We start from the raw sequence: 15,142 nt of genomic DNA, 5'->3' as shown, positions 1-15,142 counted from the left end.
GAAATTCAGAAATGAGGCTTTTATGTTAATATCTGGGGTGAACACTCAAGATTCTGATACTAGTTGTGATATTTATCTAAAATGAGGAAAGAAGCATGTTTCTCCGCCACGGTCCTTGTTCATCATTTTATCTATGGGATTATTAAGGTTTAGGAGGAAAGGACCGGGACGGCAAAGTTGGAAAGAGGAAGTTACTTCAATTTGAAGCCCACATAGACTCTGAACTCTAGGGAAGGCATTAGAATGACTTCCTGTTGCTGTGGGATTAATTTGTTGGGAGGTAGTCACCTTTTGCTGAAGTCTGGTTGGCTTCCTTGAAAATAACAGTCAGCAAGTGACTAACCAGGCCTAGCAAGACTGATCCTGACACAGGAAACCACAAAATGATGAAAGACCTGGGGATGCCCAGAGGAAGTTAATAGGGCGTACTCTCAAATTCTTCCCGGTCTTGGTTTACAAAGCCTGCCGAGACCTCTGGAAATCTCTCCTGAGTGCTGGTCAGGACCTTTCAGCCAAAGAGCTCTGAAAGATGATTCTTCAAAACTTGGATGCTTAGGTTTACAAAGCCTGCTAGGTGTTTGTTTTGTTTTAAGATTTTGTTTATTTATTTGAGAGAGAGACAGAGCCTGAGCATATGGAGACAGAGGGAGAGGGAGACTCCCTCTGTGAGCAGGGAGCCGGAGGCAGGGCTCCATCTCAGGACCCTGGGATCACGAATTGAGCTGAAGGCAAACGCATAACTAACTGAGCCACCCAGATGCCCCTAAAGCCTGAAAGTAAGTTTTTACTTTCAGCTGGACTTGTGAATTGAAGAGCTGTTTGCAGAGAGGGTTCTTGAAGAGTCTAATTTATGAGTAATAATGCTTGTTATACTCCACCTTCTCCCTGAGATCCATTCTCCATCCTTCCAGGCCTAGTTCTACGTCCTCAGAAGCCAACCCAGGCAGGGTCAGCGCCGTTCCAACACCTGACCGCCTAGTTTCCAGGTGGGTTTAGCCGCTGTTAGATAGCAACAGGAAACTGGAAAGTTGGAGAAGAGTGAGGTCAGCATTCTTCCCTGCCTCCGCCTTGCCCTGCGGCTGCCTCTCCCGCATCAGCTGGATCTCTGTGGCTCTCACTGAGCCCCTCCTTTCAGGTTCCAGGTCTTACTGAGCCCCAGAAACACTGACCGCTTTCCGAAGAGCTTCTTGCCAACCTGCTTCTGTGTGCTTCGTGTCTCATTTATGCCCACCACCATGCCGATGTCTTTGTAAAGAGACCTTTGTTGGGACTGAATTCTGTTTCCTTCTGGGTCCCTATTGATTGCTACATTTAAAATTCTATGTGTGGTCTTATTTCTAAGCCTCACCACAACCCTGCCGGACTTTGCTAACATTATTACACATTACAGGTAAGGACACTTGATTCAGACAAGTAAAATGCCCAAAGCCACACCTCTAGTAAACCAGAGTTGGGGTTAAAACGCTAGTCCTAATAAAAGCTACTTTCCTTAATTCATTTAAATTCGTAAACAGGGGCACCTGGCTGGTGCAGTCAGTTAAAGCCTCTGACCCTGGGCTTCCACTGGTCTGATGGCAGCGTCATGAGATGGAGACCTCACTGGGCTCCGTGCTTAGTGCAGAGTCGGTTTGAGTTTCTCCGTTCTTCTCCCTCAGCCCTTCCCCTCCTCTGCCACGCGCTTGCACTCTCTCTCTCTCTCAAATAAGTAAGTAAATCTTTATCTTTTTTAAACATTCTATTTATTTTTCAGAAAGAGAGCACAAGCAGGGGGAGCAGCAGGCAGAGGGAGAAGCAGGCTCCCCGCGAAGCAAGGAGCCTGATGCGGGACTTGACCCCAGCTCTCTGGGATCATGACCTGAGCCAAAGGCAGATGCTTAACCACTTAACTGACTGAGCCACCCAGGTGCCCTAAATAAATTTTTAAGTAAGTAAGTAAGTAAATAAACAAATAATTGTAAACAAATCTACTTCCATTTTTCCCGATTTAAATAAAAGTCAGATTTTATGACACCTATTTCATGACTATGTTAATTAAGCTTGAGCCCTTATTCTGAAATAGAATTTGACGAAATTCACAAAAAAAATTGTTAAATTCAAGCACAGTATCCCTAACGGATAAGTTTCAGTGACTATAGTGAGAAGAAAAGACTCTTCCTTCAAACAATGATGAAACTTGAGAATCTGCTCTGGCCTGGTCCTAACGTTAAGTCTTCTTCGCCTTCAGTTTTTTGGCAGACACCTGGGGCTACAAGTCGGTAACTATTCCTAATTCCCTTATCCCTATCTTTTTGCACTTTGAAAACCAGTTCCCCAGAGTGCTTTGTAGCTATCTGTGGCCTGGTGACTCAGGTCTGGCTAATGGAAAATGTTAAGTTTTTCTATTACTGATTAAAGGAAAGAATTATTTTTCTTTGCCCCGTTCCCTACTTCATGCTTAGAACAGCGGTGTGATGTCTGGAATTACAGCAGTCATCTTGTGCCCATGAACCAGTATAAGAATGCCCCAAATATTTCATAGCATGTACTTATACTAGAAAGAGTATTACATTTTATACACAGATATGAGTACACATTCAATAAAGAGCTGTTAGACTTAACTTTAAAATTTCATTCTGCAAACCCTCAAACTTCTCCGTTTTGTTATCGCTTTATTAAACACTGGATGGATAAAAAGAATATTTATAAAATATATGCATGGCATAAAGAAAAAAAAATACACTGACCAACTAGGTAATCATCACCCAGCCTAAGAAAAAGGACAACCTCAGAGGTAAGCTTTATCCTAGATTTTACATTTATCCATCTTTTGCCATTTTAATAATCCCCTTTGCTTTCTTTTGTTCATCTTTATCCCTTTTGAAAGGCTAGAAATTAAGACCTTTGGCTTTTTTTCTCCGCGCATGTTGCTAATGTATGAAACACTGTGGTCCCAACACACTTTGTCTTCTCAAATCCAGGAGGCAGCCCGACAGCCTCCCTCCCTTCTCAAGCTACAAGGCAAGGAGAGGGGTGCGGCGTTAGACCCGCAGGTTTAAAGGTCATCAAAAGACTTGAGGAGGGTCACGGTTCACCTCCTCGGAGCTAGTTAGAGGAACAGGTACACACCGGGCACGGGGGTGGGGGGTGTCTTACCGTTGGGATGGAGGTGGTGGCCTCTGTATTCAGGGAACAACCTTTGGGGTTTCCAGAGGGTTCGCCCGCCCCTCCCTCCGCTCAGTCCTAGGCAGGCGGACCCGGCCCAAGCCTCCCTCCGGATCCCGCATACGCTTCCCGCTAGACGACTCTCCGCGCCGCATCTCCTCCCGGGGAGCACCTGCGGGGCCTCCCAGCCCCGCTTCCAGCCCTTCCTGTCGCAGCACGTCGTCTCCCGCGACCCCGCGCCAGGGTGGCAGGAGCCGTCGGCGGGCGCGCGCGGGGCCGGGAGCGAGCGCGGGGCGGGCAGCGGCACCCGCAGGGCTGCGCTCGCGGCGGACCGGGCCCCGCAGGTGGGCGCCGTCCGCACCCGCCAGGTCTCCGCACGACGCCGGCCGCCGCACGCGCGACCGCGGGGGAGGGGCGGCTCTCCGGTTCCGGTCCGGTTCCGTCCCGATCTCCCGCCCCCGCCGCGCCCCGTCAGCCCCACAGCGCGCCGGGACCGCGGCCCAGGACGTGCGGGAGCGCTCGGTCCCCGAACGGACGGGGCGCGCTCCCCTGGCCCTCCGCCAGGTGCGTCCCGCCGTCCGCTCCCCCCGCGTCTGCCCCTTCCCGGCTCCGGACGCGGTTCTCCCGAGTTCGAGAACCGACCGCACCGGCGGGGCCTGCGACAGGACGGGGAGGGGGAACCGCACTCGCACCCCCGCGTGTCGTCCCGGCGCTGCACGGGCCCGTCGCCTTCCCCTCCCCCGGCACCCCTGCAAAGGGCGCCGTTGCCCCGGGGGACCGTCCGCGCCGCCCGGCCGGCCCAGCGCTGTCGTGGCGCCCGGAGCCCCGCTGGAGGGGACCGTCGCTCGGGGCGGGCGGCCGGGGACCGGGACGGGGACGGGGAACGCGTGCGACCGCGTTCTGGGAGGCGGGGGGACTCGCCCCGTCGGCGCCCGCGCGTCCCGCACTGCGCGCCGCCCCCGCCCCGAAATCGGGCGGCCTGACCCGGCCGGCCCCGCCCTCCCGCACACACGCCCCCGCCGCCGCCCGCGGCCGAGGCTCCAGACGGCCGCTCCCGGGCTGCGCTCCAGGCCCCCGACGCCGCCCGCGGCCGCCCCGCTCCCGGCTGCTGCGGCAGGGACCGGCCGGACCGCGGGGCCCGACGGCGGCTCGTCCACAGGCCCGGGCCGGGGCAGCAGCGCGGCCGCCGGGGGCCCGCAGGAGCGGGGCGCGGGGGCGGAGCCGCGGCCGCAGGCGGGGAGACCGGTCGGCCGCTGCCGGGAAGGCGGGACCGTCCGCGCGCCCACCCCGCTCGCCGCCCCGCCCGAGCTCCAGCCCCCGCTCCCGCGCCCCGAGCACCGCGCGCCGCCAGCAGGGGGCGCGCACGCCGAGCCGGGGCCGCTGCGGGCTGCGCGGGGCGTCGCGGCCGCCGGGGGAGGCGCGGGTCGGAGGGGCGCCCCCTGCTGGCGGACGGCGGCAGTGCCCGGGCCGTGACCTCGGTCCCGGGGTCCCCTCTTCCTCCCGCCTTCCTCCCTCATTTCCTATTTGTCTCCGTTTTCCCTGCGCGCGGGCTCCCGCCCTCCCCGCCGTCCCCCTCCTTCCGCCCGGGAACCGGCCTCTCCTCCCGCCCCCCTGCCTCGGGACGGGCCTGTCCGCCCTCGGGTGCCCCGGGAGGGGTGCGTCTCCCGCCCCGGCCCTGGTCCTCCCGCGGACGCCGCTCTTGGCGCCCGAGGACGCGGCCCTGACCCCCGGGGCCGGCGGGCGGCGCTCCTTGTCGGCCGCTGCGGGACGGCGACCCTGCGGGCCGGTGAGTGCGGCGGTCGGGAGCGGCTTCCCCGCACGGAGCTCGGCGGCGGTGCGTCCTGGAGGACGCGGGGGCGGGGCAGAGGCTGGAGCCGAGCCCCTTCTTCCACCCAAGGTCAGGCCGCTCGGTGGCCTCTTGCCCTCACACACCGCAAAATCACGTCTGCCCCCGCACCCTCCTCGCTACTTTCTCCCCGGGCCGTCTTGCTGGGTGCGGGGTGCGCGGGTGGGGTGCGGGGGCGCGAGGGTGAGGAGGGGGGTTGCGGGGGCGCGAGGGTGCGGGGGTGGTGCGGGGGTGGCCTGGCGTCGGCGCCCACCCGAGGTTCTCGCTGACCCCCGCGCCCTGCGCGCCCGCAGACCCCGCCCGCCCGCCGCGACCCTGCGTACCAGACCCCGGAGCGTCCCTACGCTCCCGCACAAATCCCCCTGGAGACACTAATCAGAGCCGCCGCGGCTGCCCGGTAACCCCGAGCGTCATTCCGGAAAGCAGCCTCAGCAAGGGGCTGCGTCAGTCCCTGACACGGACCAGGGCCGTCTCCGACCGACGGGACTCGTTCTCCCGCAGTCTCCCCAGAGCCGCCCCAAGGCATGTTCCGAGACAGACGCGCGCGGCGCCCCTGCGGTCCCGGATGCGGCCAGCCACGAGGCTCTGCGCTGGGAGGGGACTCCCCGGCCGGGTCCCGACCTTTTGCAGGGGCAGCGGCAGAATGGGAGGAGGGCAGTGAGAGGGGCAAGGGAGAGTGAGCTGGCGGCGGGCACCTAACAGGGTTGGCACCTTAGAGGAAACCCAGTTCCCCGTCCTCTGCAAGCCTGGGCCCCAAGGGACCTCATCTGGGGGCTGCCTCCTTACGAAGGCGCTGGGAGAGGCAGCGGGACCCACCCACAGCACGTAGGGGTCTGGGTTTGACCGCCCCACCCCCAGGCCGTTCCTCCCACTTGAACCTTCTCTCTCATGTTCAATCAGTCCTATTTCCTTGCTCCCATTTTGTTCAAAACCATCTTCTAGTCCTTCATAATCGTAATTTGCATCATTGCCTTTTATCTGTGATTAATTGGGAAATCGACAAAGATAATGGAGGGTCGCGCCCATAAATTAGCTTTACGGACCGACACACAGACAGACAGACGGAACCGTGTGGGTGGGCACTGCCCGTGGCCAGTGGAGCCTGGCGGGGACCACAACCGGCCGCGAAGGAAGGGGTTGCCAAGAGGCGCCGGGTGCGCGCTGAGTGGAGCATCTGCTCTGGAATGACCCCAGTGGGCGCAAGCAAGGACTTCTCGCCGTACTAACTGGAGAGTCTCCTGTGATTTTTAGCTTTCCCTGTCTGAGTCTAGAAAAAAGGAGAGGAGAGGATTTGGGTGGGGTGAGGATGGGACTCCTATTTCCGTCCAAGAGGCCTCCCTCCTGGCGGATGAACAGATTTGAAGTCGGGTGTTTTAGGCTGGGGTCTATTTCTTCCAGGGCTGGAGAGTTAAATTTACTTTTGCATCCTTTCCTTCTCTCTCCACTTGCCTGCCAGTCTGAGGAGAGTGAGAGGACAGGAAAGAGGAAGGAAGGGGGGAGAGAGGAGGAAAAAGAGAGATTGAAAGACTGTTGTTAGATCCTATCGTAATTCCCTGGGCTAGGAGAAGTGCCCATCACACCGAGTCCCTCTCTGCTTTCGGCAGAGGCGCAGGCCTGGTCTGGATTTTCTCCTCCATGAAATCGATCCCGCCCCCCAGACGGCTGAAGGAGGGCACTTTGCCACTCTTCACAGCTTCGCCCCAGCCCCTTTAGCTTTCAATTGAAAACCAATTAAAGGTTTCTATAAATCTGTTAGCTCCCCTTTTATCTGGGGACCCCTGATGCATGCGATGCTGCCCTTTCGATGCCTCTTCCGTGTTTTGTTTTACAATTGTTGTATCAATATAATGCGGCCTTTCTTCTCCTGTCTCTATAGATACAGATACACAAGGAAAACCAAAGCTATTCAGTCTCCTCATTTGTCCAGCAGCCGAACAGTGGTGCCCTTTCTCTGCTGCTGCTTTCCCTGCTTCGGGAGCAGCAGTTATGGTAGAAGCAGATGGCTACTGATTGGGGGAGCTTTGTGGCTCTAATACTGAATACTTTATGGAAAAGGGCTTTATCATGCTTCGCTGGGCAGAGGAACAAGGGGGTGAGATTTATGGCCAGGAAAAATAAATCTTTTCCAAGTTGTGGCTCCTTCTCACCAGTTGTCTCTTTTGCTGGTGGTGGGGGTGGAAACACTGAGGAATTGATTTTATTTTATTTTACTCTCTTTTCTGCCAACAGCACTTTTTAGTCAGAGTCTGAGAGGAGAGCAGACTAAGAGCCAGAAGTTTGTGGAATGCCTGAGGTGACCAGGGCTGCATCAGCCTTCTCTGCCCTCGGGAAAAAAGCAGAAGGGTAGGGTCTCCAGGGCTGTCTGGGGCCATGTTGTCCCGGATGTCCTGTTAGTTCCTGGGTAAAACATCATCCTCTATTATCCTATTATCCATAGAGGACAGAAAGGGATGTAAGCGCTCCCATCCGAAGAATGGGGAAGTCCACTGGTGTTGAAAGAGCGGGCCCTGGTGAGGCATGTGGGGCGGAGGTGTGCTCCCGCACTCCCAACGGGACTGAGCGGCAAGGATGACTCAGGGATGTGTGGGAGTGTCGGTTTGGGGACCCTAATTGAATTTTCACGGTTTGGGGACTGTATAGATTCCAACACTCCACTGAGGGTCTAATGCGCCCCAAGGTAATCTTACATCTTTCCTCTCTTCCACCCCTCACCCACGTGTTACTTCTCTTGAGTCAGATACGCCTGTGTCGGTTGCAGGAACGGGTCCCTTCTGCACAGGCAGAGGCCGCACCCCTGCGCCTGCTCCTGCCACACCTGCTCCCTGGAGCAGCGCCGCGCCGGTCCGTGTCGTCCCTGAGCTCGTCCCCCCGCAGGAGCCGGGACTGGACGCAGAAGCGCCCCCAGCACGGCGAGCCAGGCCCGGGCGCAGAGCCCTGGAAGCTGCAGTCCTGGGCGTCCCCTCGCGCTCGGACGGACTCCTTGTCTGTCTTAGTATTCGAAGTGACATTTTTTAGTAAAGAAGCATTTGTGCAGAGTCGTTCACGCTCCCGGCTGCTCCTCCCTTCCTCACTTCCCACCTCGTCCTCGGGGAGCGGCTCGCGAGGGGGCCGGCGGGTGGCGGGGCAGGCGCGCAGCCGGCGCAGGTGTCGCTAAGGCCCGGCCGTCCCCGTCCTGCGGCGTCCGCGCGGCCGCGCAGCGTCGAGCAGGGCGTCCCCGACGGGGAGGACGGGGGCGGGACCACGAGACTCAAACCGCATTTGCCCGCGTTTCCGGGTGGCGGCCCGGGAGACCGTCGGTGACTCAGTCCGGGCGCTCCCGGCCGCGGGGCGGAGGCTCGGCCAGACCCGTCCCTCGACACCGACCCTCCGAGCCCCGCCGCCCCGTCCAGCGACGCCCCTTCCGCGGGGACCCCGCGTGCCCCGGTCGCAGCCGCGCCGCGACACGGACGCCGGTCCCGAGGTTCAGGGGCGCGCGTGGTTCGCTCGCAGGCGCGGGGCACGCGCACCGCCCCGGTCCCGCACGCGAGAGCGACGAGGCGGCGGCGGGGGCAGAGGCGGGGGCGGGCGGCGCGGCCCACAATGCTCCGCGCGCGGCGGCGGGGGCGGGGCGGCGGCGGCGGGGGCAGGTCGAGGCCGGGTCGTCCGCGTTGCCTGCCGCGTGGCGCTCGGGCCGGGGGTGTCGGCGGGGGCGGCCGCTCGGTCCCCACGGCCCTGCCGCCGCGGGGGGGGGGGGGCGGCCCGGAGGCTCCCGGCCCGGACCTCGACCTCCCGCCGGCGGGGCGCCCCCGGCTCAGTGCCCTGCGGACGGCCTCGCCCCCGCGGCCCGCGCTGCCCCCACCAGCCGCGTTTCCAGGGCGCGGTCGGCTCCGACGGGGGAGGCGGGGCGCACGCGGTGCGGGGCGCGGAGGGCGGCCTCTTCCGCGGCGTCGCGGGGGGCGGCCTGGGGCGAGCAGGCGCGGGGGTCGCGGGCCCTGAGCGGGTCCGCCTCCGTCCGTGGTCACCCGGGACCTCCTGGTTTCCTCGGAAGCTTCGAGAAGCCCTTCGGCCTCCGGGGCTCCGCGCGGCCCCCAGGGCAGCCCCGCCCGTCGGAAAGGGCGCGAGGGCCGTGCGGGTCAGAGGGCGGCGGCCGGACCGATGCGGGCGTTCGCCCCGCACCGCGGGTTGTCCTCGGCACGTGCCGCCGGTCACCTCGCCCCTCGCGACGGCGTCAGGAGGATTCCGTCCGCCCGCGCCGGTTGTCGCCTGCGGGCCGGCGAGGGCACCCGGGCCGTCGCAGGGCCCGGCCGGAGTCCGTCCTCCAGACCTCCGAGGCACAGGAAGGCCCCGAAGGGAGGCGCTGACCCCTGTCTGGGCTGACCCGGCGCTCGGACGCGCGCCCTCGCCGTCTGCCCGGGAACTGGCTTTGCAGCCGCTCGCCTTCGTGCGCACCTGACCGGCGCGGGAGGCCGCTCCTTCCTGCCCTCGTGCTCGGGGAGGAGCCCGCGGGAGGTTCCACCGGGAGGGCAGAGGCCTCCGTCCCCGCGGCGGGAGGACGCGTGGCGCGTGGAGAGGAAGGTGGCCGCGGCCTCACTGCCCGGGCGCCGGGCGGGAGACGGAGCTGCACTGCCTCGGGGAGGGCCGAGACCGTGGAAACGGAGCCTCCTCTCGGCTTCGTGCGTCCAGGGTTTGCGTGGCCGCGTCTGAGACACCCCCAGTGAAGGTGGCAGGTCCCGTCCTGCCCACGTTGCACCCGGCGTCGGGGGCTCCATCCTTTCTGCTGACTCGTCCCCAATGGAGTGGGCCCGCCCTTCGCCAGACTGCGAAGAAGGGTAGTGAACGCCCGGGCCTCTCCGGGACGCCTCGGGCGGACCGAGTCTGGAAAGTAGCCCACGCCGGGAGGCATCTGACCCACGTGCACGCAGTGGGTGCTCAGGTGGCGGCAAACAGGCTCTTGAGAGCTCGGTCCCGGTCCGCTCGTCCGGGAACAGTGGCTCCTCCGTAGGACTGCGCGTGGGCCATTTCCTCGAAACCATCCCACCTGAAAAGATGCCACGAGGAGCCCTGACCCTGAAGTCAAGAAAAATGACAGTCCTGAAAGTTTTTTTAAATTGCTGTCCTCAACAGTATTCACCCCCAACCTGCTTGAACACACACGCGTGTGTGCACACACACTGAAGGACGGTACCTGATTGGGTATAAAAATTGTTCAGACCTTAATTAACTGAATTTTAGGCCTTCAGGAAGTCTCGCCATCCAGGTTGTAGTCAAAATGTTTCCTTTTCTTGGGACATTGTGAATCATTTGATACTTGTGGGTATTATTTATTTATTAAAATATGAATTTTCCTCAGAACCTTAGAGACCATTATGAATTATACCTTGGTCATCTTTATATTAAATTACCAGAAGACTATCAAATCAATCTGGGAACTACTGTTCCATCAGCAAGTTCAAGAGAAAAAGTGTAACTTTCAATTTCTTTACCTGTTATTTCCGCTGTTTCGTAATGCATGCGCAGTAGTACCCTCCATAGTAGTGGTGCCGTTCCTGTTGTTTGTGACAGGTTGATCTGTGAGTTCTCTGAGAGGCCACGTTTCCAAGCATTAGAATTTGAAGAAAGAATTACAGTGGTAGTTCTTAAGTGCTTATGAAAATCTACTAAAAACTGTAGGCTTTCCATATGATGCTTGGGGAGACATTCCCTCATTGATGGAGATTAACATGCCTGGATTAAATCGTGAAACACCTGCAGTGCATTTGAACTGAAATCATGAAAGGTGGTTTCACAGTCCAATATGTCATATGACCAGGGAGCAGTTTAGGTATGAGAGCATGGTTTGTGAAGAAACCAAACTATATTTTCAAGGCTCTAACAAAGCAGTATGAATCACTGTTGTTGTGGTTACTGATTGGTGTCCATTCCCCAAATCCTTTTTTTTTTTTTTTTTTTTTTTTTTTTTTGCCTGCCCTTTCCTTAGAGAGAATCAGATGTCTGTCTCTCTCTTCAGCCTTCAGGAAAGTATGTCATGGACACATTCCAAGCTAGAAGGTCCTGGGCATGTGTGCATTCTGCCTAGACTCCCTTCCCAGGAGAGCAAGGCTTTATGCAGCTCCTCCTTCAGCAGCCCATTTTAAAATGAAAGTCCATACCTCCAAGAACTGGCTGGGATCTGATGCTAGGTAATCTTCCTATTACAAATCCCATGTATGCCGATTAGCACCTGGCTTTTTAACTCAGAAACTATACACAGCCTAAAACAGAGAGAAAAGATGATGGGACTCAAGTACTATGGGGATAATGTCCCTTCTCCGGGCTGTGTAAAGAGATTTCACCTAGAACTTCTCAGCTTAGTGACATTCCCAAGGCCTAGACAGTCTTCTTAAAATCGGATGCTCTCTCTGAGGCTGCTGGACAGCCCTTGGTCCCCAGTTTGCCTGCGAAGCCTGGCCCAAGGGATGAGGAAGCTCTGGGTGGCTGACTGTGGTCCTGCTTACATTTCCTTCCATTCACCTTACTCCTCCTGCTGAGACCTGTTCAAGGGCTGTGGTGTCTGAGTCTGGAAAGGACATCATAACCCACAGGTCTGGCAAAAATGGAAATTCCCTGCTAGCTCTCTAGATACTGTCTGGGGAGTGATATCAAAGCTAGGAGAATCTAAGGGGTCAAGGTGCTGGATAGTGCATCTGGTTCACAAGTCACACTCACACAGTGAGCATGAGGCTTTGATTTCAGATTTGTGGTAGTTGTCTTCAACGTCACCTTAGTTTGCTAGCCCTGCTAGAAGTCATATTCAAAAGCCATTATGCCAGTTAATGACAATTCAGATCCAGGAGAGGAAACAAATTACACAAAGTCCTCAAAGACTATCTAGCTCACAGCTGAACTCCCAAGAGAAGGGTGAGTGGAACTTGAGATCCCTCACAGAGAAGCTTATAAACTTGAGAAAGGGAGGTTATAAGCATAATGACAACAGTTGTAGAACAGCAGCAGCGTTAAAAATGATACCATTTATTGAGAAACAGGAAAAGCTGAAGGCAGAACAATGTGAGTCAGGAGTGTTGATCCCTGAACTTAGGAAACTGGAGTCCCTTCTCCCAGACTACAGAATTATCCATCCTTTGAGAGTCTGGCTATCCCAGGATGAGCCTGGGACGCGTACACTCATTTATCACCTGCGGAACCAACTGTAATACTTAGGCAAGGAATAGACCTAAACTGAAATTACCATGTACACTTATAAAAAACAAAGTGCCCCCCATCCCTGTCCACTTTTTTCCAGCTCAGCACTCTGCCTCTTCTTGCCTCTCCGTCATCCCTTAGAACATTTCTTATTCTCCCAGGTGAGGCTGGGCAATGCAATGTCCCCCTGTGAAGGTCCATTCCTACCTCCCCCAACCCTCCCAGCCCTGTCCAGAGACCTCCCTGAGCGACATTAATAAGTTTAGGAAAAGTCTCCACACACGTGTCATTGGCCATCCTCTTGTTTTCAGTGCATTCTCCCTTTCACCATGAATTGTTACTTTTTTAAAAAATTGGACTACTGAAGCTTTGCAGGTTTACTGCTCTGGAGGTAGGATTAGAGGAAGATGAACCAGGACCTGGAAAGGAAGAGAGAAAGAAAAACAATGCACTTTCATTCTTAAAGAGTAATAATCCTTTTAAGTGAGTTATTCTTAGAGGCTACACCAGCCTCCTATCACAGAAGCTGAAGCATTTTGGGCCCCACTTCTCTACCCTGGGAGGAAAAAGGGCATTTCCATTCTAATATTCTCTAAGAATCAGATTTCCTTTCTTACACTTTCTCCACCCTCTCACTTAGTTCATAAAAGGCACCACCTCGGGAATCATTCATCAACCTCTCTCCAGCCTTCTCTTCCAAAACAATACTGCAGTTGTCTACATGTGTCTTTTTTACCATAACTGCAGGAAGCCTTGCTAAGGCGAGCAAGGTGAACAGACCTTCACTCTCCACTGTTATCTCTCTAATCATTTAATTGGAAGTAAAATCCCAGGGGCGAGTGCTCCAACTATAAACCCATTGTTCCATGTGAATAAGATAAAACCATTGACTGAGATGTGTTTTTATAGTACTGCTTGAAACTGAATAAATGCTTGAATCTTTCATTTAGTATCAGTGAATTCCAGTAAGTAATAATGCAGAGTGATTTCAAAGTAGTTTATACACTAATTTAGCCCATAAATTTCTAGGGAAATAAAAGTAATTTATTGATTTTTCTTTACAACCTATTAATAATTAAGACCATTTATATTACCAAGCAAAATGGGCATCACTTAAAATACTAGAAAACCCTCAAAGTAGGACTGTCAGGCTTAGTCTTGCCCATATTTGTTTTGTGTTATAGCAGTCATTTAATCCATAAGACGAAGAGGCAGTAGGATTCATAGCATGTTAGAAATTCTTTTATTTGGGGATTTTTGCCTGAAATCAGTAGGGGAACTCTTAATGAGAGGGCAGAAAAGAGAAACAGTAAATATCTGATGGTCAGATTCTCCACACGTGTCTCCCCACGCAGCTATTTTCTGTCTCGTGTTTTGGAAGGTCAAAGTCCCCCACCCCAGCTTGAGTATCAGAAGCAATTTTTATTTTATACAAACTGGAATCTAGGTTTCAGAACCTCAAAGCAGATATAGTCTAAATGTCCTGTATAGTTAAGAAAAGAAAGGCCAAGGGAAAGAGAAAATGTGTTCCACTGAGAGTTGAAGGTTATCTAAATGCCCACACCCTGAAGTGGGTGCTTTTATATTTACAATATGTAGGAGGATTGTTTCAAGTGGCTTCAATGGACAGATGACTTATTCTAGGAAAGGCAAACTTTCTATTCTCTAAACAACACAGAGGAAGACTAAGGATTGCTCTGTTCAACAGTTTAATGGAATTAGGGTCATGGGCATGGCACACACACACACGCACACACACACGCACACACACACACATCCTAGCTTTATGAGGCTGCAGTTTCTGAAGGACCACAACTCTCTTATGGCTAATTCTATATCTGAAATTGCTGTTGTTTACACCTGTACTTCTCCTGCCCTTTCTTTTTCCTTTTCTTCTCTTAATTCTCTTGAGTGACCACCATTCTTCATCCTTGCTTGTTATTTTTCAGATCTTTGGGCACTTCTTTTGGGGACATTTTTAATTATCCCTCTTTTCTTTAAACAAGTGATGGGAGATGCTTTCTCGTGTGTGAGAGAAAGTAAGGAGGCATGAAACACCCAGTCATGAGACAATTCATGGCTTAAACACTGGAACATTCTTACATACAGACATGAGAGAGTTCTCAGCACTGAGCTCTGGTCGATTTGCCCTTTGCCAGACTGCTTGAAAGTGTTCACACATGCATAAGAGAAATGATAGATAAAGATGAAAGACAACTGCAGTGTAAGAAGCTTTGAAAAGTTAGTAGCTAACTAAAGGAAGAGGAAAGTCCACCCTTCCTCGCTAATATACAGGGATTTTGCAACCCTTCTTTTGCCGAGTCCCGGTTTAAACCGAGGCAGCAGCTCCGTCTGATCAGAAAAACTTGGAACTTAGGTGGGGAGGGGAGCTAACCGAGACCGGGTGAGAACGGAGGGAGGAAAGGAGGGAGAGAGAGAGGAGAGAGGGAGGGAGACCAAGAAGAGAACTCACGCAGTGGGAAATTACTCCCCCGTTTTTATTTCTGCTCAGCAGAGCCCCTCCCCGGCCGCCCTGGACTGCGGGGTGCGGAGCAAGGGCGCTCCTGGCTGCCCCACTGGGTGCCGGAGGGAAGGCTCCCGGTTGCGAGCGGTCCAAGCCCACACTCTACGCACCTGTTCCTTTAAGCCGCTCTTTGCCAACCCCCAAACCACTTACCTCCTTTCAACACTGGATGGAAACGAGAGCGTCTCCGCCTCCGTGGTGGTTCTGCTCAGTCCAGTCCCGCTGGCCGCGCGATCCGAGCCCTGCTGGAGCGGACAGACCGTCCTCCTCCGAGCGGCGGTGCGGCGGGTGGGGCGAGAGCGCAGCCGCCCGTGCGCCCAAAGGTCTTTCTTCCCGCAGGAGCTGAGAGTCAAAGGCGGAAAAGAACCCAGAGACCTCCCCCCCCCCCCCCCCCCCCCGCGAAAACGTGTCGCGGCCCCAGCTGAAGGAGTCAACTTTCAGGCTGTCGGAGTCCTCGGGTCTTTAGCATCCGC

General features: G+C 55.7%; 1 long non-coding RNA gene across 1 annotated transcript; it reads right to left on the bottom strand.

Annotated features, from left to right (window-relative positions):
* Positions 1 to 11,958: 11,958 nt before the first annotated feature.
* Positions 11,959 to 14,934, bottom strand: LOC123937600. The gene is made up of 2 exons (XR_006817500.1): positions 14,823 to 14,934; positions 11,959 to 12,564 (listed from the first exon to the last, which is right to left on the bottom strand). It is a non-coding gene; the product is annotated as an uncharacterized LOC123937600 (long non-coding RNA).
* Positions 14,935 to 15,142: the final 208 nt, after the last annotated feature.

This window comes from Meles meles, chromosome 2, assembly GCF_922984935.1.
Source record: "Meles meles chromosome 2, mMelMel3.1 paternal haplotype, whole genome shotgun sequence".
Taxonomy (NCBI): domain Eukaryota; kingdom Metazoa; phylum Chordata; class Mammalia; order Carnivora; family Mustelidae; genus Meles; species Meles meles.
Note: the sequence above shows the minus strand (reverse complement) of the source record. Positions and strands in the feature narration are given on the sequence as shown.